The sequence below is a fragment of the Ambystoma mexicanum genome, chromosome 5q (assembly GCF_040938575.1).
Source record: "Ambystoma mexicanum isolate Mex_15411 chromosome 5q, UKY_AmexF1_1, whole genome shotgun sequence".
Lineage (NCBI taxonomy): Eukaryota > Metazoa > Chordata > Amphibia > Caudata > Ambystomatidae > Ambystoma > Ambystoma mexicanum.
In genome coordinates this window covers 92,106,820-92,132,447 of record NC_090933.1, presented here as the reverse complement: position 1 = coordinate 92,132,447, position 25,628 = coordinate 92,106,820, and the positions used below count along the sequence as shown (strand labels likewise).

At 45.0% G+C, this 25,628-nt stretch overlaps 1 protein-coding gene across 1 annotated transcript in view; it reads left to right on the top strand.

The window, feature by feature from the left end:
- LOC138497245 (glyoxylate/hydroxypyruvate reductase B-like) overlaps positions 1-25,628 on the top strand; it is a 353,458-nt gene that overhangs the window by 197,313 nt on the left and 130,517 nt on the right. The gene's annotated exons all lie outside the window — the stretch shown is intronic.

The window sequence follows — 25,628 nt, the reverse complement described above, 5'->3', positions numbered from 1 at the left end:
ACTTCTCTAATTGCCATGTAAATACTCTGCATGAGCGTCCTATTGAAGTGTTCGACCATGCGATTGGTAGTGGGATGAAACAAGGAAATTAGCGCCACTTTTTATCGTGCCACTACACCCTGAATGAGACCAATACCTGTTCTTGCTGTGGTTCAGAGAGACGTCTAGTGTAATAACCTGCAGCTGTGACTGCAGGAGAGGGCTTGCTTCTGATAGGCTGTTTTACTTTCTTTGCCTGCTTGAGGGTTGGTCTCACTAGGACAGAGGTTGCAAGAGGTGGGTTGCCCATCTTAGTTCATAGTAGTCTGCCCTGCCTCTTCCTGTCTGCCTTCTCCCTGCAGCTCTTACTTCCTGTCTGCTTCTGGAAATTAACTCAACTCCCTCTCCCAGAAACTGCTTTTGGCCTACTCCTGTTGTAGGCGTGGACCTTTAATCACCTTAACCTAAGACAGGCCCACCACTTAAGAAGCGTGTACACGGTTGTACATAAAGGAAGTTTATTGTACAAAAGCTCAGGGGAGCGGTTAGATGGTGTTGCAGGACCAAACTAACCCAAGTCACGACAATACAACATCAGTTGGCAGTTTATATACCTATTGCAACAATTTAAAACACTCCCAGATCCATTTATTACCCTCTATACCCCAAATATGATTGGCAAAACCTCTTAAAAAAAATCCAATTTTACCCCAATCCTTCCATTTTCATTGGTCAGGCTTATCTTCATTATTATCTTCAGGTCATATTCAAAACACATTGCTTCTTGGCATTCGTTGTAATAGGTCCTGACATCAGTACATGGTTAAACATTGGTTTTGAAAACCTAATTCATTGCTAGCAATAACTGGCCTAAGACCTTTAACTTTAAGTATTTCCACATGCTTCTACTGACGTATTTTGGCAAATTGAGAGGTCTGCTTAAACAGGATTTCTCTTTGAACCACAGATAGCCATCTCCATTCCACAGACTCCTGGTGCCTTAATCTAATTTATGCAGCCACATGCACCCTCTGATGACCTGGAAAAATACGTAACCATCGGACCCTGGCCTCGGCCTTAGGTTTACTACCACCAACTAAATGACTAATCCCCTCTAAAGATTTAATACAAAGTGCTATATAACATTTGTTCCCTTGCAAGGACTGTCAACCTTGTCCTGTTCGTATGACCTTATTACTAAGTCTATTTCCCATCAAGAATGTCCCTGCTACTTTAGAATGCCTGTGTAAAGAAGCACCCCCATGTATGAGTTTCTGTTTGTGATGCATTTACAGTTTTAATATTGCATCTTCCTAAGTGATTCATATGGATTTGCAACACTCCCAGTTTTGCTGCCATCACCCTCCTGGCATCAGTATGGTGTGTGAAACATAAATCCCTCGCAATAAAGAGGACCTTCCTTGACCACCCCGACATTCCCCCCTTTAGTTAATACGTTAAGTAACAAATCAGAATCATTCTCTTGGGGAACATCTCTACAACCATCTCTCAGCCCGGTCTCAATATGGTCATACTCCTCCGCTGAATCAACCCAACTCGTCTTCCCACCATTTCCGCAATCATCCCGTCGCTCCACACAAACATGCAAATTTGATGGAGGAAACAAAACAGCTTCAGTTTGAGTACTTGTATGGGATGAAGTAGTGGTGGCCCTAATCTTGGACAGACTTACAATCATCATGGCCACACCTATTGGTACCTGGGCATAGCAACAATGTAGAATGATTTGGCAGGAGGAAAAAAAAGAATAAGTGAAAAAGCCAAAATCCATGAAAACTAAAGAGTCTATCCATGAGTTGTTGGCAATCCCAGCCTCAGTTTCCATGATCACTTTCAGTTTATGCAGAGCAGCAACAGTTCTGGTGAATGTGCCATTCTCTGTGTCATTGGGAGGCGCACATGTAATGTCTGCTAAGGCCTGTGATGATGCTGCAGAGAGGTAGTTGGACCTTTTCCTTCGCACTAATTGCTGGGATTCATGCCATCAGGCTTAGTCTCTGATTTGTCCTTCTACAGTGATGAAGCAGGCGCAAGGGGCACAGGGGACGAAGGGGGCACAGGTGTAATTTTTAGGCATTGCATGGGCCAAAGTCAAGTGCTCTTCAGGGATTGCCAGGACGGTCACAAAAAGGGTAGAGAGATTGCACACTCCTCGGCAGGCTAGAGCCAACTGCCTGTATACACGCTGTTCACAGATCCAAAAGTTGTCGAGAAGGGCAGCCGTACCTCCAGCCAAATCTGCAATGCGTAGAGTGTTATTGCAGTTCCCATTTGTGGGAACTGCAATACTGCACCAAACTGCACCGTGCCATCGCCGTTGAAACATAGAGAAAAAATGGGTAAGTGCCTGTATCTTAACAGGTTTATCTGGTTCTTTGATCCACGTAAGATACTGTAAATGATTTTGTCCTTACAGCCCCACACTCTTTGTTTATTTGTGCCACCCTTTCTTCCGAGAATCCCCTCATTCCTCCAGCTCTGCACCTTATCACCCCTTGCTCCCATTGTTTTATTTAGAAAAAATAGCTCCTTCCAAAATCAGTTGAACTCTTTGAGTACACCTAATATTTTTGTGCTCTGCCTGCTCGGCCATCACTTGGTATAACTGATGCTGTAATTGAATGCTCCTTAAACTGCCCTGCAACACTGCACATGGCTAAGTACACTAGACATAGCGCATCTCCTACTTCTATCTCATTTGGGATAAACCCGCTAGGGATGCCAGAAGCACGGGGGATGCGAGAGCAGATGTAGCAATATCCTACGGATCTCTCTCTCTCCCCACTTTCCTCATATGGCTATACCATACGTTGTCAGGTACAAAACCATCTGCATTCATTATGGGATTTGACTTATCATTATCAAAAAAATCATTATCAACATTTCTTTTTCCTCTTAACATTTTCTCCACAGACTTCATAAGATTAGACCATTTTAATTAGTCTCCATTTTTATTGTTTGTTATCTTCTGACATGATGACCCAAGTACCAAAAAACCCACAAAAACATTAATTGTTACACTATGTACAATCTTAAACATTCCTTTTCTTATACAAAAATGATTTAAACTCCAGATCACCATCCACAAACCCCTTTGCACTGAACGAACGGTGAATCTCTAGGGCGTAATTAACTTTTGAGTGTCTTTTAGTTGTATCCAACTTGTATTGGCCTCCACCTGCACGACAGTCAGAGTCACGTAGACTACTGTATGTGGCCCATGTAAACGCCACTCCTTCCAAAGACTCACAAATGTGCAAATGTAGATGAGGTCATCAGGTAGAAGCTGTGTTTTATACTGATCGTTGGTAGTCTCGCCGTTTTCTTCTGTTGTCTGTTGGTGAGAAGACATAACCTGACCAGATATAATCTTAGCACTTTTCGTACAGAGTGACCAACTTCAAGCCACCGGGAGAATGGACAAGTCATGACAATTATCTAGGTATCTAAAGTTACTGCATTTTATTATCACGTCCATGAAATAGATACAGGCTCCTTGAATGGACCAGAAGGCCTAGGCAAAACCCCCCCTCACCGACCTCATGGTATTTCCGGCATCAAACTCCTTGCACACTACACAATTTCCTACAAATCTCCTTACCTGTTCTTGTAGGTTAGGGATAAAACTATTCTTCTGGAGCTCTGTTGCGATGTGTCATCAAGAATTATGTGATGGGTAAAAGAAACAGCTCTACAGGCATTACAACCTTTCCTGTCACTCCCTGTCTGTAAAGCAAATCTGTGGGTCTATTATTTGGAGCACCGAGACTGCGGTGTATGGGCCTGGTAACTGTACTTGTTGGGACATGACATGCTTTTCCTGGGAATCTGTGAAAGGAAAGTACACTGCTTCGTTTGTGCACTTGTCTGCTGCATCATTTCTGAAAGCTGTTGAATTAGTGTGGTTAGTGTGGGCAGTACACTTCACTAGACCTATCTCTGGTGGCAAGGTTAACGCTTCAATCATCTGGGATAGCAGCGCAGCATGCTGGACAGGGGACCCATCAGACCTCCTCTTCTCTGCCATCTTGATAACCCAGAATGGACGACGGAAGTGACATATGCGGAATCAGAATAAACATTGACTGTCTTCCCCTTACACATTTCTAGCGCCTCTATAAGTGCCATCATTTCTGCCGCTTGTGCAGAGTAATGAGAATGCAACCGTTTCTTCAGTCTGACCTGGTACTCCCCATCCACAAGACCGACGAAAGCTTTGTCCGTATGCCTCTCTCCCATTTCATGGTTGATGGTCAAAGACCCAACAACAAAAATCACTGCACCCCCTCCAGGGTACCCTCTTTCAGATTTAAACTTCTTCTTCTCCCTCATACGTGGTGCAATCGTGAACAATATCCTTAGTTTCATTGTGACTGGCTGAGGTGTAAGTTGAACTGTGGTGGCTCTCTCTGGCATTTCCTTCTTTCCTGCGACACATTAGGCCGAAATAAAAACTCAATCGGTACAAGCCATGTCTGATTTCTGATCCCCTGGACCCAACTCAGCAAAACCATCAACCCATAAAGAAACGATGATGTATGCACAGGAACCCCCTTAATCGCACTGTTGCTACAATAGGTCTGAAAATGTGCTGCTTCCCATAGCAGAACAAACCTGGGGTTGAGCAGGCAATAACTTCCTCTCTGAAAGCAATCGATATCCGCACCTTGCTCAGGATGTTCCTTCCCAAAAGATTTGCTGGGGTACCCGTACAATATGAGAAAGAGCCTGATACATTTTGATTACTTACCTTGATATGAAGATCTTCAGTATAAGGAACGAACAGGACAGCTCCAGAGACTCTCTGTGTCCATTGTTTTGCCTGACAAGTGGAACTCACCTTCCTTAATACAAAACTTTGTAGCTCCTGTGTCAACCATGAATGAAAACATTTGGTCACCTACCTGCACACCTATCTGGGGCTCTTTTTCCAGATTGGTGGTAATGGACAGGACTGAACACATCAGCAATCCCTATGTGCCGTCCTACTCCTGGTACATATTAGCACCTAAGAGAGAAAAAGGGTTTCCCTGAAAATACTAGCTCCAGTGTAGTGTGCAACTGTCCCTTGGGGGAAAGGATTCTTATCCCATGTCTGCACTGATGCTTGTGCTGGCATGGTCGGTAGGATCCCAAAGGTCTGTGCAGCCCCAGTTGCTGGGTTCTGTTCAACCCATGCCAGCTGCAAATGCACAGAACCTGGGACATATGGCAGAGTTGGGGCCTGCATCTGTTGAGCTCCCACGTTATAGTACTGTGTCCATTCATGACAATCCTGTGACACGTGTCCCAACTTTCCACACAACCAGCACTGAATCCCATAAAATCCTCGATAGTTATTTCCTGTTGGCCCATAAAACCAGGAACCCATTCCTCGGAACCCGCCAAATGGCCCACTTCCCTGTGGAAATCCTCCTCTGCCGCTCAGAAACTCTCTCATTGTCCTTGGACCAGAAATATACCTGTCTAACCAACGCTGCATCATACCCGGTTCACTGTGTCCCTGTTGTCCTAGTTGCCCCTCCTGTCCCTCCATAGAATTTGTAATTACTGCCCCTTCTAAACATATTTGTTCACGTCTTTTGAACGTGCTTAGCCTCTGATTTTTGTGCCTGCTCTACATTCTCCCTCGCTTTTCCCTGTCTTCTCTTTCACAAATGCACAATGTGTGCCTGAATTTCTGGCCAACTCTTGGCCTCCATCTCTACTACTTTATCTAAATCCTGCTGGACTTCTTTGGGAAGTCACTTCTTCAGCATGTGGTAAAAATCGCCACATTTTCTGTCCCAGGCTTTTCCCGTTTCTGCCCTCCACATATCCTGAATTAACTGGATGTGTTGGGCCAGATCATCACCCACTTTCACTGTTTTAGCTAAAATCAACTTGATGTCAGGCATATCAGGATACACAATCCGCAAGGCCCCCCATAGTGTGCGCTAAGATGATTAAAAGCTGCCCCATCATCGGTATTTCTATCTAACTAAACTCCTGGATTCCCTGATCTTTTCTAAAGCTTGTCTGACCGCTCCCCCATTAGGGCCATGAATAAGCACTTTATGTCCCCTATATCCAACATGACACCGGCAGTATACTTCTCTAATGCATGAATCCACTTCCCCGCCCCTGCAGTGAGCAAAGGAAGTGTCTTCATCAAATTTCTCCGGTCCATGTGTAACCACGGGACATAGTGCGCCCTTCCTAGACTATTCTGGAGCAGCGGAAACTGTCAGATCCTTGCCCAGTCTTGCGCAGAGGCAGCACAAACTCCTGCCTCCCCGTTGGGTCTTGGGACCTGGGAGTGTATATTACCACAGGCCACTGCAACCCACTGGGGAAAGAGAGTTAGGGGTCTGCTGGTTTGGATAGGTAGGGGAATGAGGGTAACCGGAAAGAGGGTTAGGTAGAGGTTGTGGATGGGTAAGTGGTGTTAGGGAAAGCCATGCTCCTCGGCTCAGGTGACCCCTCCTGGGGTTGGTGATCTCTTCCCACTCACTCTGTTCTCACACTCACACTTAGGACTCAGTCCTTGTCATGCAATGAATTATTTGCTTTTGAATTCTCCTTTGTCACGTAACACCTATACTGTGCACCTTACACATTTAAATTATCACCAGATATACATTTTCTCATGATATATCCCTGCTTTCCAGCAGAGTTCTAGTGCAGCGCACATATCAGCTTTTAACAACATAACGTCAGTAATACATGGGCGCTTAAAAATTTCTGCCTGAAATAACTATAAACACTACTTAGCTGCAGTTGTTCACGTTCTGCATGCCACTGCCGGGGAGTCCGTATCCTACGGGAGGCTCTGCTACAAAAGTAAACCAAAACAATTGTGAGTAGGTGCAGCAGAAGCACAGTGTGTACATCAAATGAGCGGTGAAGCCGCTTTCACTTTTACTGTCTCATCAAAGTCATTTGCCGCCTAGTGGCCTTATGAGCTCCTATGTTCCTGCAGCTGTTAACTTCACAGCCCCTCTTCCTGTTATGCGGGCGCAGGTTCCCTGATCCCCAATGCGAGTCAGCAAACAACTGACTGACAGTGTTCGGTCTTGCTGAGATCAAGCTACCCAAACCGTGGTATGCAAGGGCGGGGGATGGTCCCGCGAAAGGTAGCCTGCAGGAGCCCCTCGCAGAAGTGTGCGATCAGCTGGAGAGTCAGTAGTACGAGTAAGGGCTCGTGGGCATGGCGCGCGCATGCGTGCGTTCTTAGGTGTGGTCCTGGCAATGCTGGGAGGCTCGTGTTCACACGGCCTCCTGGGTAATGTAGTCCAAAAGCGTTAGTTGTGTTGCTAGGTCTCCTTCTGCAATAAGAACAGAGGAGTCTCCTGGAGTAACTAAATCTGGGCCCCCTCTTACCATTGCACAGGCCTTTTCTTCTCCCTAGGCCACTTGTCACAGCTCTTCCTTTACTAAGAAACAGAGTGCGGCGAGTGTGTTATTTGTGTTTGTACCACTGAGGAGCTGCAGCGACCAGTCTTTCTACACTGTTCTCTGTTTTTGGAGGCGGACCTCTAACTACAAAAACCCCGGACACACGCGGAGCGTCGCGGAGTGCGGCGAGTGTGTTATTTGTGTTTGTACCACTGAGGAGCTGCAGCGACCAGTCTTTCTACACTGTTCTCTGTTTTTGGAGGCGGACCTCTAACTACAAAAACCCCGGACACACGCGGAGCGTCGCGGAGTGCGGCGAGTGTGTTATTTGTGTTGCTTGGGGAGCGGCGGGACGAGGTGAGGTCAAGACCCGCTCATTGACTCCTGTTATTGGAAAATACAGCGAAAAACCTCAACCTTGTGTAGGTAAGATCTCTATAGGCCTGCCGGATTGCTATTAGCAAACATTAATTATTATGTAAATACGAGTGATCGCGTGTAACTTTTAAACACTAAAAACACTAAAGCATTCCCCTAGTACTATACTAACCCTCCTGAAGCTTTAGCTTTAGCTTTAGCCGTGACTGTGGGGCTCGGCCCTTTGAACGGCTTTTTCACGGAAACAACGCACTTCCTTTGGACTCAGCCGTGACTGCGGGGCTCGGCCCTTTGAACGGCTTTTTTCACGAAAATAACAAAAATAACGGCGGAGTTGGCGCAGAGTCTCGTGAGTCTGCTTTGCCTGCTGGACTGCTGTTGGAACTTCGTAGCCCTCTTTCTATCCCTATCCCTATTAACTGAGAAAGGTGTGCTCATAATCCTCTGTACTTCGTGTAGAGTCTCCTGAGTCCACACAACTTTCATGGATCGAGGACTACCATCTAAAGTGCCGTCAAGAATCACACACCACCCTTTTACCCGTCTGCAGTCGAAGCGCGCAGAAGAAGGATCTGAAGGAACCTTACTTGTGTCCTGGAACCGCTTTGTCGCGTCTACTACTACAGCGGGGAGCAATCAAGTAAGGAAATCTAAATCCTACTCTTCCCCATCCGCACGCATAATATCACTGCCACGCGTGTCAATGTCAACGGAAGACTCGAGCGCTTGTGCTAGCGCTTGTGCTAGCAACGTGCGAACTACGCACGATGTTAATTGCTGTGCAAATCGGTTGCACAGTGAGCCAGACTGCTGTCTTTCTCCCGAAAGCCTATTGAGCTTAAAATTAACAGGAAATGTTTCTACTGACTCTGCCTGCAGAGAGAATGAAGGGGAGCCTCGTGTCATTAAAGTACGGAGAGAAGGTAATGGTACTCCACTAACTAATACGAACACGAGTGTAAGTTACCTACCTGAGAGTGGTGCACAAGCGCTAAGAGAGCCCTCATTTGTAGATGATGTTGTCAGCTCTGATGGAGCCCAACTCCCATGCATACAATCTGCTGACTTGGCTGGGCCTGAATGCTTACCGGGAGATGTAGTGCAGGCTAGCGACAAACGGGGTTTAACAATCCGCAAACCGCAACGGCTAACCTCGGAAGCTACTGGCTCATGGCTTGAATGTACTTCTGACACTACTCTCCTGACAACCATGACATCTATGACTTCCATATGGGGAGTTCCTCACTGTCCCCCAAGCCTTGTCTCACTCAACCACTGTCAGATGCCATTAGCCCCTCGTCTCCCAATAAAACTTCCTCCAACATGGAGGAAAGCGTCTACATCAACGGTGCACCGATAAATAATCTGGTTGAAACTGTGACAGAACTAGAGGAACGAGGCGCCAGAGAAGTTAAATGCAATTATTCCTCTCCTAATTGTACCAACCCTAATGTCTTGAAAATTCATCACAACGAAAAAACTAACTCCTTGGCCATAGCGAATAAACTCCTCTTGGATCTGACAAAAATGAACAGCTCACTGAATGCCAAATCAACATCAAATGATATCGACCCAAATAGTGGACTGTCCACCTCTGAATCCTGTTCGATGGCAAATGACCCGGAGGTTAATGCACGACCGAGTAGCGAATGGCCAACGGGCCTTAGAAAAAGAAGACGAATGGCTTCCAGCGTATCTCCCCCCATACCATGCTCCCAAAACAGAAACCAACGGAAAAGAATTTCTCTGCCTCAAACCTCTCCAGCGACACCTAGAGGTTACATGAAAACCACCACAAGGATATCTACATCTTCATGTAATGAGGAGTTGTCTGACTTCTCATCTCTGGATGAATCGCTGAACGACTCCCCTATTAGACTTCAGCCTCTTAAAGGGAAATCATTTAACTACAGAAAATCGGCTTCCCAAACACTGAAAGATCTCAAGCTGCAGAAGATGGTGAAAGAAGCTCTAAATGATCTCAGACCGTTTGTTTTGTCTTCACTGACCATAGCCATGGCTCCAATGCTCAAATTGTATGAGCAACTGAATGACAATGTTAAAGACCTAACTACACTTGCAGCATCGACAAACTCTAAACTTGCAACAGCAGAATTATCGCATAACGGAGGTAATATCAAAATACAGGATTTTATCCAAAGATTTGAGACCATAACTAAGGATCTTGCGGACCAGAAATGCTCAAACGTTGATGAGAAACGCCTAATGTCTGAAATAACACTGGAAGCGTTAAGCCTGCTGAAACAGGCTCAACCACAAAGAAGAATGTACGACGAGTTCCAACTAGCTTCTCGGGAGCCTGACTCGGACACACTAATGGCAGACACCTTATCAACTGTGCGGGAGGGCGGTGCCCTTCGCAAAAATGATCCAGAACAGTCATTGAGGATAAGTGCTCCATCCTCAACAACGAATGGACGAGAAGAGGCAAATACTTTTAGGCCTCAAATAACGCACCTGAATGTGAGCATTCCCCAGAGCGCTCCCCCGGGGGTTGAAAGATCTACGAGCGAGGGAGCTGATCCCCCGGATGTGTCTCACTCAGATTCGCAACAGAAGATACCACCGACCATTCGGGTTGCGGATGTCGTTATTCGTCCGCCAGACGTAAACATCATATCATCTCATATTGAGCAATCAGAAACCCTAACGAAACCTCCCTCGGGTACTCTATCGACTCAAGCTGAAAACAACTTATTGGATGTAAGTATCGCTGTGCCGTCTACGTCTGCTAATTCTGAAGGAATTACTAGACCCTTAGAACATGAAGCAAGCCGCTGTACCGATATAAAAGATAAAACTTATGAAATATTCCAGAAAGCACATATTGCCGATGCAAGTAAACTGCAGGAAAAAAAAACAAAGAACCAAAAATGTAAACGAAAAGGCAATAACATGGGATCAAGGAAATTTCTAAGAAACCTAAAATCAGTCAATGTATTTGTTAATACAAAAAAAGCAAACGAGCCATCTAAAAACACCAATATAGAGGTCTTGCAAAAGTGCCCGGACGATCCTGAATCGACAACTGTGATAGATGAAAGCATCGAAATTGTTGAGCAAGAGCTCTTAAACCTATCAGTCTATGAAGATGTGATAACCGCTGAAATAGACGATGAAGAGATGGCACACAAAATCATAAGTTCTGAGGCCTTGGCAAAAATTGACCGGTTAAACTCTTTGAATGGGGCACCCCGAGCCAGCAATAGGCGAGTTTGCGAACTAATACCCCCGCCAACAGAAGCGATCCCGTTGGCTCCCACCGAAAACTCCAACAAATTTGAAACTATGGCGGAAAAAAGAAGCCGCCTGGGTGCTCGGAAAGAAGCCCCAAACTCTGGAACTGAAAATAGCTTAGCTTGCTGGAATGATCATAGCAAAATGCAGATCGAAGAAATTGATAAACCAAAATTTAACATGACAGACATGGCTATTACAATTCAGCCTATCCTGAAGGATCCCAAAACACTCAGAACATCAATTGTAGCTAATAAAAACCAACAAAGATCGCAACAAAATCTTTTCGAAAATAAAGATAGATTGGCAAATACTGCGAAGTATACGCTAATACTAGAAAGAATATTGGACACTAATGATGGCCTAATTTTGAATCGAAACAACGTCCTAAGACTTTTACATCATGTTCCTGGACTCCGGTCAATTGAATCCAATGACATCCAAACAGTGGCCTTTATCAACGATCACCAGAATGACAAAGTTGCACTGCATATAAATTCCAGAATTGTCTGTGATTCACTCCTAAATGCAGTCTCGTTCCTGCTATCTTTAGGCTTTGACATCCATGAGGTCTTCCAAAATAATACTGCAGACCCTTGTCCCACAAAGGCAACGGTAGCATTAGATAACAATTCACCCTCAACCCACAAGGTTACTTTTGAAAATAATGCTAAACTAAATCCTTCCACCAAAGCTGACACTAAGACACCGAACAACAAGTCAGAAATCAACAAGGAATTAATTAGCCTCCCACAAGAAAAAAGATTTTGCAACTTAGGAGAAAACATCAAAATCACAATTTCTGGAACAAATTCTGTAGTTGTAAGTGAACCAAACATCGACTCACAAACTTTGGATGATAACACCACGTCAAAAAATTGGAATTGGCTAGCTGGCATCCTGGGGGAGCAATCTAGCTAATGCCATCAGGGACGCGGTAGTCCCCACATGAAAGTACTCTCATGGAACACACGAGGATTCATGCATCTATTTAATGAATCAAAAAAAAAAAAATCCATTGAATCAAACAGTGATCTGTCTGCAGGAAACGTGGCTGACTGTGTGCCCATTATCAGATGAGTATGAAATAGTTATGAACCCAGCCATAGCGAGAAAAAAAGGCCGCCCATCTGCGGGTTTAATAACAATGGTGAAAAAAAACTCAGGTTGGGCAGTGAAAAGTGCCTGCAATCATACCCCATACATCCAACATACAATTGCAGAGGCTAATTCAATAAACTCCGAGAAAAAAATTCAGCTCAATATAATTAACTTATACTGGCATCACAAAGAAGCTGGCACATACAAATTTTTGAATACAGTACTGGATCTAATTGACGCGATCAATAGCGAGCAACAAGTGCCCAACGTAATCTGCTGTGGTGATTTCAATCTGTCATGCTTGAGGGACGTGCAAGACTATGCAGCACCAACCACAACGCAAAAGTTGGCAGCAAAATGGTGCTCCGCCCTACAAGAAAGAAACATAACAATGGCAAATGGGAACACTAGTGGAGATATTCCAGCACAAACAACATGGAAAAATGGAAAGGCATCTTCCACTATAGACTATTTCTTTATCTCAGACAACCTAAGCCAACAAGCAGTGGAACTAACGATATTAGAAGACCTAAACAGCGACCACAGCAAGCTAACACTTACTTTGCTTTCTCCGATCGTAGTGAAACCAAACAGTTGGAGGAATCAGGTTGAAGTAAAATCCAACAGAATCCGCCTGAAAATAAAGCCATCTGAAGTGAAACGTATTACAGACTCATACTATAACCTCATAACAAATTCTACAGACGCTAGTCTTGAATATACTGTTGTATTGGAACAGTTTATGACTATTCATAATGGTTCAAAAAGACCAGACTTTGTTCCTAAACACTGCTATAATTATGAAACTGCAGTAAGAAAGAGGCAACTAAGGAAAGAGCTAAGACATCACGCTCAACTCGATATTGATCAGCGACAGCTCGCAAAAAAAGCCTCTATGCAGAAATACAAAAACTGGCTAATTTCGCATAAAACTATCCAATACCAACAGGACAGCGAAGCCATGTTAGCGGTGCTTAGTAATAAGAACTCAGCCGACTTTTGGAATCTGATCAACAACATGAACTGCCAACAAAGCGCAATTCAAACAAATATGGTCCCACAAGCGGATTGGGTCACTCATTTCGCTTCGGTCTACAGAAAAAACAGCTCAACAATTGAACCTAAATTTCCGAAGCTCACCAAGTGGGATTTAAGGTTTGACAAGGAAAGCATAGCACAGAGCATCCTACGAGCTTCCTCCTCAAGAGCACCGGGTCCTGATGGACTAACCAACCACTTGATAAAACAAAACCCAGAGGATTGGTCTGAGTTCCTTATGCTACTGTTTACACAGATCACGGAAGAAGCCACTATACCATCTAGCTGGAAATCAGCTATTATAATTCCCATTTTCAAGAATGGAAACAGAGCAGATCCGAAAAACTATATGCCCATAGCCTTATTAGATGTCTTAGGAAAAATCTTTGCTACCCAACTACAAAATCAATTAATGAAATGGATTTAACACACAAAACATCTGGACCTCCGTCAAACTGGCTTTGTCCGAGGTGTTGGTTGTGGCTTAAATCTGCTACTGTTGAACATTTTGAAAATGGATGCTATAAGATCAAACAAGAAAATTTATCTTGCATTCGTGGACTTATCCCAGGCATTTGACAGCATTGACCGGGAATTATTATGGAGGAAAATGGCGACCTGGAATTGTCCGCTCAGTCTACTCTTGGCCATTAAAGCACTTCACACCGACACAGTGATAAGGGTGAGACTGAATCAACAAGGACTCCTCTCTGACCCAATAAATACTTATAGAGGCGTTAAACAGGGTTGTCCACTTGCTGCCATAATATTCAATCTGTTCATCTCAGACCTGGGGGCTGCCTTTGAAAATATCAACGCCTTTGCCCCAAAAATAAACGGAAACGAAGTAAATTGGCTCCTGTATGCGGATGACCTAGTCCTACTGGATTTAACCCCTATAGGACTGCAACGGAAATTACAGATTCTAGATCAATACGTTATGCAAAACGGATTAATGGTGAATTCTAAAAAATCTGTAATCTTAACCTTGCAAGATCTTCAAAAAAATAAAAAGAGAGAGGGGCTGAAAAAATTTAAATGGAGAATCGGGAAGGAGGTCTTACAACAAGTTGACCAGACCATGTACCTTGGCATATGCATTAGCTCAAGTATCAACGAGTTTCCTTGGGTCGCGAAATCAAAGGGCAAATGCAAACAACTAACAGCACAGGCCTGCATACTTAATAAGAAGTTCGGTAAACATTCATTAAAACCTGTAATGGACTTTTACAAAATGAAATTCATTCCGGCAATTACACATGGAGCCAATAGTGCTCTGGGATGTCCAGACACTCTATGGTCATCGCTTGAACATCACTTTTGGTCAAAAGTTTTGCGCCTTCCATTAGGGGTACCAACAGCTTGCATAAGATACGAGCTAAGTCTCTTGTCAATTAATGCAATAATAACGTGGACCACTCTAAATGAATTTAGAAAAATAACCTCCGATTCAACTGCTCCTCAATACAAAATCTTAACCAGCATAGACACAGGACCGACAAACTGTATCTTGTCCCAATGGATAACACGCTGTGACACCATCCTCAGTGACTTATCCACCAACAGAGAGTTACTCCATATGAATCCTGTCAAAGTAAAATCACTACTATGGCAGCAAGATTGGATTGACACAGGGGACACAAGAAGAACACATAGAATCATGAAAATATGCCCGGCCGAAGCAAGAAAACGAAATGATCCTCAATCCTACTTGCTTAAGTTTCCAGACACCGCCCGTAGACTTCTTTATATGAAATTCCGCTTGAACCAATTCCCTACAAGAGAAACACTGGCAATTCGTCACAAAGGTGGAGCTCCAATATTGACCTGTCGCTTATGCGGGGAAGAAAATGAAACATTGAAACATCTCATTTTGTATTGCACACAATTGCGACAGGAACGATCTAATCATCTGAAAAAATATATCGAGGCAAGGCCAACTCTGTCTGCTGAGGATTGGTGGGACATGATGCATCAAGACATGGAACGCAGCCTAACAATCGAACTGACTTTCCTTCTTGAAAAGATGATCGAAAAGCTGGAAAAATATGAAAACGACATCAAAGTCGTTATAACTTCAGCTTGATCATCGGAAATCTAAGAGTGTTTTGGACTGCAATGCTTACTATTTAGCCTTATGCTTCTCGCACATGTCTTCCCCTAGCCTCTTTTGACTATCTTTGCCCTTATCTTTCGATTGGAGCTCCTTCTGTAAATCTGTCTTTTTCAAGAATGAATCCTCTAATGCACTTTGAGATCTTTTTTTCCTTTCTTTTTTTTAAATTTTTTTTCTCTCTCTTATTCTCTTTCTATTTTCTTTTTCTCTCGATATTTTTAAAGGTTTGTAACAAACCAATAAAAAAAAAAAAAAAAAAGAAAAAGTTATACCTATTTTTACTGGGGCTGCCCCCATCGCTCCCTTACCTCTTACTACAACCATGTGAATACCCTGGCGTGCTTTCTGTCGCTGCTACTGTAGTGGAATGTAGGGTGCCTACACCCTACTCTCGTTGTTCGACATCCCATTCCTCTCCTTCTTCATTGTCTACTCTGACTGCTACATCCCGTATCCCTTCTACAGGCACAGAAGCATATTCAGCACTACCGTAGGGTGCCATCTCCTGTCCTCCCTGCTCCGCCTCTGTACCCCTGGCAGCATCCCTGTTTTCCATGTCCACTTCAACCGTTCTGACAACCAAATTGTCCAATCTAACAAGAACCTGCCCATGTCTCCACCTTGCTCCTTCGACGTCCATTACCTGTCTTCTCACTTCCTCCCGCTCTACATGTCTCTGCCACTGTAACAGCATTACCTCTTCCTTCGCTAACCATAGCGCTTCCTTCATCTTTTTCCAGTTCCTGCTCATCTACCACTCTTCACAATCGATCCTCGCAGGAAGAGGCCTAACCCCTTCTTTCTCTCTCATTAACAATCTTTCCTCTGCTCTTTTAACTATAAGTCTTACTCTTTCTTTCTCCTCCGCCCCTAATCTATGTGCTAACCTAGCAGTTGGGGGAGTTATCCCCTTCCAGCTCTATATTCTCAACCTCTCTTCAACCCTATCCATTGAAGGAGTTTCCCTTGCACTTTCCTCAGAATCCCTGTGTCCGTCTTGCAACCACTGGAGTAGCTGCTGGGGAAAATGGTGGTCCAAACTCAGGGTCTGTGTACCACAGCGGAAAGCAGCAGAAAGATCTATTAAGATCTCGACATTGGAAACAGAAACCTAGGAATTTAAAGTCCTATGGTGGACCAGAAATCAAGAATTATAAACACAAAGGATTGCGAATTTGAAGTATGACCTATTGAATTTAACATTGTGATACCGGGAAGGTATAAAGTGCACTACAGCCAATCAGGAGTGAATAGAAAGATTGGAAAATGTCATATAATTATGACATGTATGATGAAAGGTCATCATTAGAATCGAGCAAGGATTTGGATTTAGGGTGTGGCTAAATTGGTCTGGAGCATGTTCTACATTGAATTTACAAATCAATTGGTCTGGATATTGCTTTTAGTTGTTTAAATCTAGTGACGTAGTGTTAGGGATCACATGTCTAGACCAGTGCTTGTCCCTCTTAAACTTGGGAATAGTATATGGCTGTAACTTTGTAAGAAGCAGCTTAGTGGAATACTTACCAATTCCTTGAATAAAATCAATGTAGAAGAACGTTGCAATGTAAGTTTCATTCACTTTTGTACTTGGCGTACAGTGTATTTGTTTAAATGATAAAATTTCATTTCTTTAGAATCTATCTTCATAAGAAATCTTCTTTCAGTGCAGTATTCAGAATGTACAAATATATTTGTTAAGCTTTATTTTCAGTTTGGTATTCAATAAGGTGCTATTCAATAAGGTTTAAAGGTTTTCATGTTGTTAATTTCAATACACTTTGTTTTAATATGCCTTTGTAGTTTGCCTTTAAATATGCCCAGCACTCAGAGACTTTCGACAACATGCTTTCTTATACATGCAACCACTCTGTAACAAAGTATCCTCTCGTTCAAGGATTAACAAGTCTTGTTAGTGGCTGGTATGCAAGGATACAAGTCGGAGACCTTCGACAACGTGTCTTAATTCACGCAACCTCTCCGATATAAACTAACCTTGCGAGTAAGATCAATCACTCGCATACCAGGTTTCTGTTCGCTGAGAAATTCACTGGTTGCTTCGATGTGAGTTTGTGCAGCGCAGATCTCCTGGCCTTCTGATTGTTGCCCACAGGCTCCACCTCCTGCCCCTTAGCCACTCCTGGGTTGGCTTCTGGTCCCAGGAGAACGAGCACTTCAAGCAATAGAACAAAGGGCAGCCTTCCCACATGGCTCCTCTTTCTAAGCTCCTATGGTTCCACAGAGCCCCAGCTCCCGGCCGCTCTTCACTGAACCATAGGTGTGCTCTGCACCAGCAGCACCCTGCTGTGTCTCTTGGCCTCCCTGCTACTACTGCACATTTACTGCCACTGCTCCCGTCACTGCTTCCTTCCTCACTTTCATTTGATGGGGCTTTTTTTTTTACACCTGCAGCCCCTTAACAGGCTGCAGGTGTGAGTTTACAATTAACTCTGCCTGCCCATCATTAAGGTGACAAGCCTGACCTCTACTGCTCTCAGCAGGCCTCTTCCTCATCCCAGTACCAGAGTGGTAAAAGCAACTAGTCCTCATTATTTCCAGTTGCCCCTGCCTCGTCTCAGTACTTTTTATAGTTTTACATGAGGAAGCCAGGGGAGTTGGTTTATAATACCCCATGAAGATGGGGCAAGGGTTGGTCATTAGTAGGAAAGGGGGATACCATCCCACTCCCAGTCTCCACAGACCCTCAACCCAGGTGATCCAACCTTGCATATCCACCCCAGGGTTGGGATCCAAAAGCAATGTCCTTTCCCTGCCCACCTGGGCAGAGGATTCATGGGGAATAGGAGGGAGAACACCCCAATGTTTCTCACAGATCCTATAGATCTTGCTTTTGGTTGTTATTAACGTCAGGTGGTATTATCTGATTTCTCTGGTAACAAACGAGACAAAATGGTGGCATTAGACTCTGAAGGATTTTCCTTCCACTTCTTTAGAAGATTAATGTGGTAGACTTGGGTTTTAAGGCGGCGGTCAGGTTGGAAAATTGTATAGTTATAAGGTCCCATTTGTTCTATCACCTCATATGGTCCATGCCACTTGACTATTTGTTCTCAGAAGTGGGGAACAACACTAATACCTTTTGTCTGATGGAAAAGATCTTAAGGATCCCTTAAGGAAACCTTTTTGTCATAGGAGGCTTTCTGTTGTTCTTGTGCATTAGCCATATGGGTGTGTACCAAAGAGCTAATTGCAGTCATGTGTTCTTATTGGCAGTTAGGGAGAGTGGTATTGGGGCCTCCTCTCTTTCCTACCAGGTTTCCCTCAACATATCTAGGACATTTTGGGGTTCCCGTACATAAAGTAACTCGAACAGGGAGAATCCTGTAGAAGCCTGAAGTGTTTTCCTAATGGCAAATAAAGCCCATGGGATCATCTGATCCCAATTTCTGCCATCTTTTTCCACTAACATCCGCAGTATGGTCTTCAATGTTTTGTTAAATCTTTCTACAAGGCCAATTGTCTGTGGGTGGCATACTGAGTTTCTCAAACTGGTAATGTTCAACAATTGTTGGGAATCAATGATCTTCTCTACCTCATACACCTCTGATGAAGGATCCTTGCCTGGTAGTTTGAAAGCTGTCTTCCTATGTTGCGGGACTGGTATATAGGACTTCAGTAAGGAGGAATGGAAGACAGGATGGACTCAAGTGTAGTTGTTGAGGGAGTTTCAGTCGGAAAGCCACTGGATTGATGCGGGCAAGAATAGGGAATGGACCTAAGTATTTGGGAGTCAGTTTGGAGGGATGGGTCCATCTGGGTAGATACTTGGTGGAGAGCCAGACCTTGTCCCCTACTTGCCAATCTGGAACCTGACCCTGATGGGTGTCTGCTTGGTTCTTGTAACGAACAAGGCTTTCACGTAGGTTGATAAGTGACGTTCTTTGTATCCTGGAAATATCTTCCAGAAGGGAGTCTACTGTGGGAAGAGCAGAACTGGGAATACTGTCCATGGGGAACGAACGAGGATGGTGCCTGTCACAGCTCCGGTCTCCAGGCACAGGAGTGGCACGAACCAACCACCCCCTCTGCGGTCTGGGCTCCTGCAAGTCACAGCTTTCACAGACCTCCGAGACCCCGGCGGGGAAAGAGGGTTAGGGAACCGTTGGTTGGACAGGAACTGATTTTCAGGGTAACCGGAAAGACGGTCAGGAGAGGGGAGGTAGACAGGCAGGGGGAACATGGGATAAACACAACACTAACAATTAAACACACTCACTCCGCAAAATACACATACTACATGCACATGATACAACCCATCTCAAAAGTGAGTCAAAGAGAGACTTTCCTCTGGGGTGAGTGCTGGCCTCCTGCCTGCGAACTCTCAGGTCCGGTATCCGGAGAAGTTCAATGCTGCAAAGAGAGCATGAGTTATTACTTTGTGGGTGTTTCCTCACACACACAACACGGTACATGCAGTGGATTAGTGACACCTCCCCATGCAGACCCACTCGTCTCAGGCTTTGTTTGTATTAGTTTACATGCCCATGCCCCCTGTGATGGGTTAAACACTGTTTATGCAGACAGATCGCCGCACTTGGCTCCGCAGTGAATGCTGATTCACGTGTTAAAAAAATCACACATAGAATGGGTTCTTGATGTGCGGCTAGCTGCACGTGGCCAGGTACGACTTTGGTACAAGTCGCACTTTGCTGGTTGCGGTTTCTTTAGATAGCGCACATGGGTAATTATGCATGCAAATGATATGCACTGCTCGAGGAGTTGCTGCGCCCCTGGATGCCCCCTTGCGCGGTATTGAGTTAAGGCTAGGAACACTACTGCGTGATAGACTTAGCTTCTCTAGAGCAGGGGGGACCTGAGAGTATGGGCGACGCCCCCTGCATGTGCCCCTGGTCGCATAGTAGGCTCCCGCTTGTTTGCTCCTCAACGCGGCTTCATTGCGGTGTGTGCGTTGTTCCCATCGCTTGCCTAGGCTCCTCTGCGCCGGCGTTACTTATCTTAGGCGTGCGAGGGGCCTGTTATTTCCTCACAGGTTAAAATCAACCGCGTGCTGGATACACGCAGACCAAGTACACGCAGCCAGGACAGCAGCCCTTGAAGAGTTCCAACGTCCGCGTGTGATTTTACACGCAAACCGAATACACGCAGCCAGGACAGCCGCGCTTGAAGAGTTCCAGCGTCCGCGTGGGATTTACACGCGAACCAAGTACACGCAGCCAGGACAGCCGCGCTTGAAGAGTTCCAGCGTCCGCGTGGGATTTTACACGCGAATCAAGTACACGCAGCCAGGACAGCCGCGCTTGAAGAGTTCCAGCGTCCGCGTGGGATTGAAAGCAGAAACTTACACGCGGACAGGAAAACAGCATACAAATGAAACAGGAACCCGCGTGTGAGAAGACATGGTCACAAAATCTGCTGAAGGCAGATACAGGAGATCGCGTGTGAAGGAACACGTCGATGAAGGCCAAAGAAGCAACTGACGGGATGCGAGGACGCAGATGAAAAGTTCAGCTACCAAGATGCCAAAATGTTCAATCAGAAGCAGCGAGCCACGCATCCATGCTGCTTATAAACGTTCTGCCGTAAAACACGTGACAATCCTAAATCACGTGAATTCAAAGACGTCAATAATGCAGACGTCGTTTTCCTGGTAATACATCAAACAACCTCCATCTCGAATAAAACGGTCTAGCAGTTCTATGAGCATAACCCGTTCTGCGTACAGACGGAGTTCCAGATCCAGAGGTAAAATGTCCAGCATGCATGACAGTGGCCCCTCATGCGCTTCACCTTGCGCAGAGCTCCGGTAGACACGTCTGCTTCAGTCGGACATTCGAGCTCAAGCCCTGTGCTTCTGCTTGCATGCGCATGCGCGCGCGTGCCCCACCCAACGTGGGCAGGGATTTGTAGTTCTTGGCCCGGGGTCCACTGGGTAATGTAGTTTGCAGGCTCCTTTTCCTGCATAAGGGACACAAAAGCCTCTTATAAGGCTGGATTCTTTTTCGTGTGTTTTTCATTTTGGTGGCTGTTGCTGGGCCATGTCTGAGGTCCACACCAGGACCCTTTCTATATAACCCCAGGGCCTGTGCCATGACAGTGCCTGTAGACACAGAAGATGGGTGACATCTTGATAGGTGAATGAGTGGTGTTATTGTAAGAAAATTCAGCCATTGGGATGAGAGAAACCCAGTTGTCCTGTTGTTCGTTGGCGTAACATCTCAAGTACTGTCCATGGTTGCATTGAGACGCTCTGTTTGTCCGTTGGACTGGGGATGGTAGCCTGAAGTAAGAGCTCTTTCAATACCCAAAAGTTGACATAGTGTTTTCCAAAAGGTGGACGTAAATTAGGTACCCCTGTCAGAAAGAATGGTCTCTGGTAGGCCGTGTAGACGGACAATGGGGGTCATTCCGAGGTTGGAGGTAATGGAAAAATGATGCTGGTAAAGGATTACCGGCATTGCATACCGCGCCGGGCTATTCCGACCTAAGACCCCGGTATTAGCGGCACCGTTAATAACGGTGCCTCTAATAGCGGCACGGGCGTGGGCACGCGGCCCATCATACTGGCAATAGCGGCATGCCGCTAAAGGGAGGAAATCACAAGTCAGGCGGACAAGTAAATAGACACAGTTGCAAGAGTTTTTTCGGAGGCATGAGGTTAGCCGCCCGCTGTCTCCCGTTATCTCCCGCATCGCAAAGCTTCTAAAAAACAGCTTGTATAACTGCGTAGAGAGCATTTAATCTCGACATTTTGGATATTTCAACATGCTTTAAGGTAGGCGGACCAAAATCTCACTAGTTTATATTGTGTTCAAGTATTCAGTTAACTTATTTGCTAGATGCCTGCTAACCCCCTTTTTTCAATTTTTTTACATTTCCATACATTTCTTATACATGCATGATATTGGCCTCTGTTATTTATGCTACCATATTTTTTGATAGCAGCCAGTTCACACATGCATTTTTCTCACTTATAGGCGTGCCAATCCGGTTTCACCACATGAGACCATGAGTCTCTCAAATCTTTCAGCAGCGTTTTTCAGCTAAATTAAGGCAACCATAATGCTCTTGATCTAATCGGCATCCTTTGGACCCATTCTGTCTGGAAAAGCCACAACAGACTGCCTGGTACTTTTATTGGCGCTTTCCTGTTTGCACCTTATTTGGCCAGTATGCAAACCTTAAAAAGCAGCACCTAAAACTGTATAGTACTTTTAGTACAAACGACTCCAATGTCACATTTAGAAATGGCCTTTAATTATTCTTTTCAGAGGGTGTTTTCTCTGTTACGCGCTTTTGTGATGATGCTGCGCTGGTGAGGCCATCCCTGGCCTTTCTCCCAGACGTTCTGCTCCGGTCATCGGTAAGCACCTCGTCTGGATGTTCACATGAAGTTACAGTCTTACCATTTGGCATTTTTTGCCTTTTGGCTTTAAACTTACTCTGTAAGAAATCTTGATTGAATTCTGTACAATTTTAATTTATTTTACATCCAAAGATCTTTTCGCTATTATTTATCAATTTTATGTCTGCTTCCCCACAGGGTCCAGCTGTTGTTTATTCGCCCCGAGGAAGACAATTTTTGGAGTTAATTGCCAGACAGATGGCTTATTTGCTGAAACGTGTTGTAGATGTCTATGCAATTTATTCATTATTAACTCATGAAATGACACGTACACGTAGGCAGACCTGTTTGAAAATTCGCTAACTTAATTCAATTATCAACTTAGTAACGAGAGTGTTGGCTGAATATAAGTTAACACCTTGAGTAGGCATTTACAATTTATGTTGTGTAGGCATTCATAATTTATGTTGTTTGTCACTGTATCGAAGTTAGATACATACACTGTCTCTTTCTTTGTTGCTTTTCATTTCGTTGTTATTACCAAATGACTGTTTAAACCTATTGGTTTTTGGTTCATCAACATATTGTTCATTTTCAGACTTGTTTAATAATTGCAAGACTGTTTCTACCTACTCATCATTGTTTTTTTTTGTTGAAACATAATTTTGGCGGCAATGCATACTGCTTTTTACCATGAGGTTATCTCTGCTATAGCCACTAATTTGTTGTATAAGTGATATCGTTAAGATACACTCAAAATTGAAATCAGTACCTATTAATACTTACAATTAATTTAATCTGCAGTGTGGATCCTATTGTTTTTGATTTGTTATAGTCGCATTCCACTTCTGCATTTGGGACACCTCCCCCCCTGTTTTTTTTTTAAGCAAATACCGGCATCATTAAGGTGCTAATAGTGGATAACGGCATGCCGGTAATACCGGCATCGAGAACCAACCATAAAATGCCATTCACACTGTTCCCAACTGCCACAGGTGCACACAATCAGCACAGGTGGAGGCAATGGAGTCTGGGCCAGTACAAAAGTAGCACACCCACAAACCACACCCCTTCCCACACCAAGATGATTCCAATAGTAGTAGCAATACTGGAGCTGGAGGACATGCTTGCATTGCCACACCAGCAACAACAACAACAACAGCAACGGCAGGCACCACAGAGGAGACGCAGGAGGAGGAGGGTGAGACAGGCCCAGCATGCCCCACCAGTGCAGCCAGCGTTACCACGCAGGCAGCCCCCAATCCCTTGCATCAGAGCCAGTCCTTTCAACCTAACCCCTGAGCAGATCCTCACCCTGTACCGTCTGTACCGGGACACCATCACCACCATCGTGGACATGATACACGACGACATTGTCAGCCTCATTGAAATACGCACCGCCATCCCATCTCTACTGAAGGTAGTGTCTGTGCTCCACTTCCTGGCCACAGGCACCTACCAGCACACAGTGGGGCACATGCATGGCATATCACAACCCTTATTTTCTAGCATTCTGAAGCAAGCGCTAGATGCCCTCCTCAAGCACACAAGGGACTACATATCCCTACCACGGACTCCCAGGAGATTTTTGATACACAAGTTGGCTTCCATGCACTGGCAGGCATGCCAAATTGTATAGGTGCCCTCGACTACACCCACGTGGAGTTGGTGGTCCCGCATGCCATCGAGGTGGTGTACCGCAACCGCAAGCAATACCACTCCATCAATGTGCAGATGGTATGCGACGCCAGCAAGATCACCACACATTGTTGTGCCCGATATCCCGGATCAACTCATGACTCTATGGTCCTGCGGAACTCCACGCTACCACGCTTCATGGAGCGACATGCTGGACGACATGCCTGGCTGCTTGGTAAGTTGCATGACCAGCATATGGCATTGAAATGGGGGGAGAGATGCACACACCACCATGGTGTTAATGTCGATGTGACTGCACAATGTGCACATCACCAAACACTGTGCCCCAAAGCATCCCAAACGGAACATGACACCCAAATCCCATAGGAATGAAGTAAGGTCGACAACTATCACAACATGACTAACAGTAAACCACCCACATCCCACAACACGTGCACCACTCATCAGCGGACCTCACCCTCCGTAACACCATCCAGCAACATGCAGTGTATATGCACTATGTTGCTGTCTCCAGCAAATCACCACACAGGACAAGCATCCTTGGGAGTGCATTGAATTGTACCACCAAGGGAATCCACTGTCTGTCACAGGGCTGCCACAACCACAGGAATGCTGCATGTCACCATGTCAAAATTCAGTGCTGAATGCCTAATATTGAAGAGACCACTGCCAACGCTCCCAGTAAGAAAATCATACAGAACACAATACATCACAAATTTGACACGAACACAGCTGTATGCGTATACAATGCATGAGCAACAAGACGTCAGTGCACACTGTGTATCATCTTGAAGATGCAACCCACACCATTAATCCATGGCACAGGACACATTGAGGCCCTTACAATGGCGTGCATACAACCAGGGACATGTGCATGTGACCAACGATAATCTGCAGGCATGTGTGACTACTACAGCTGTTCATCATGATTCGACTGACATGTACCTTTTGTTGTCCCCCATGCAGGTGACAGTGGCTATACCTTGAAGCCGTGGCTCCTCACCCCTGTCCAAAACCCACAGAACAGGCATGAGGAGGACTACAATCGTTCCCATACCCGTACCCGTGTGGTCATTGAGCAGACCTTTGGCCTCTTGAAGGCACTCCTCTACAGGCATGAGAAGGTGGCCAAGATCATCATGGCATGTGTAATGCTGCACAATATGTGTTTTCGACTGAACATGCCCCTGCCCCCTGACATTGAACTGCTACCACCTGGTGATGATGAAGGGGATGAAGAAGATGTGGCTGCACATCATCGCGGTGCCGATGCACAAGAGGGACGTGCTGTGCGTCAGTCAGTGATAGCACAATATTTCTGACACACATGACTGCAGAGGGTGACATGACAGTTTGACAGAGGGCACTGGGTGTGGG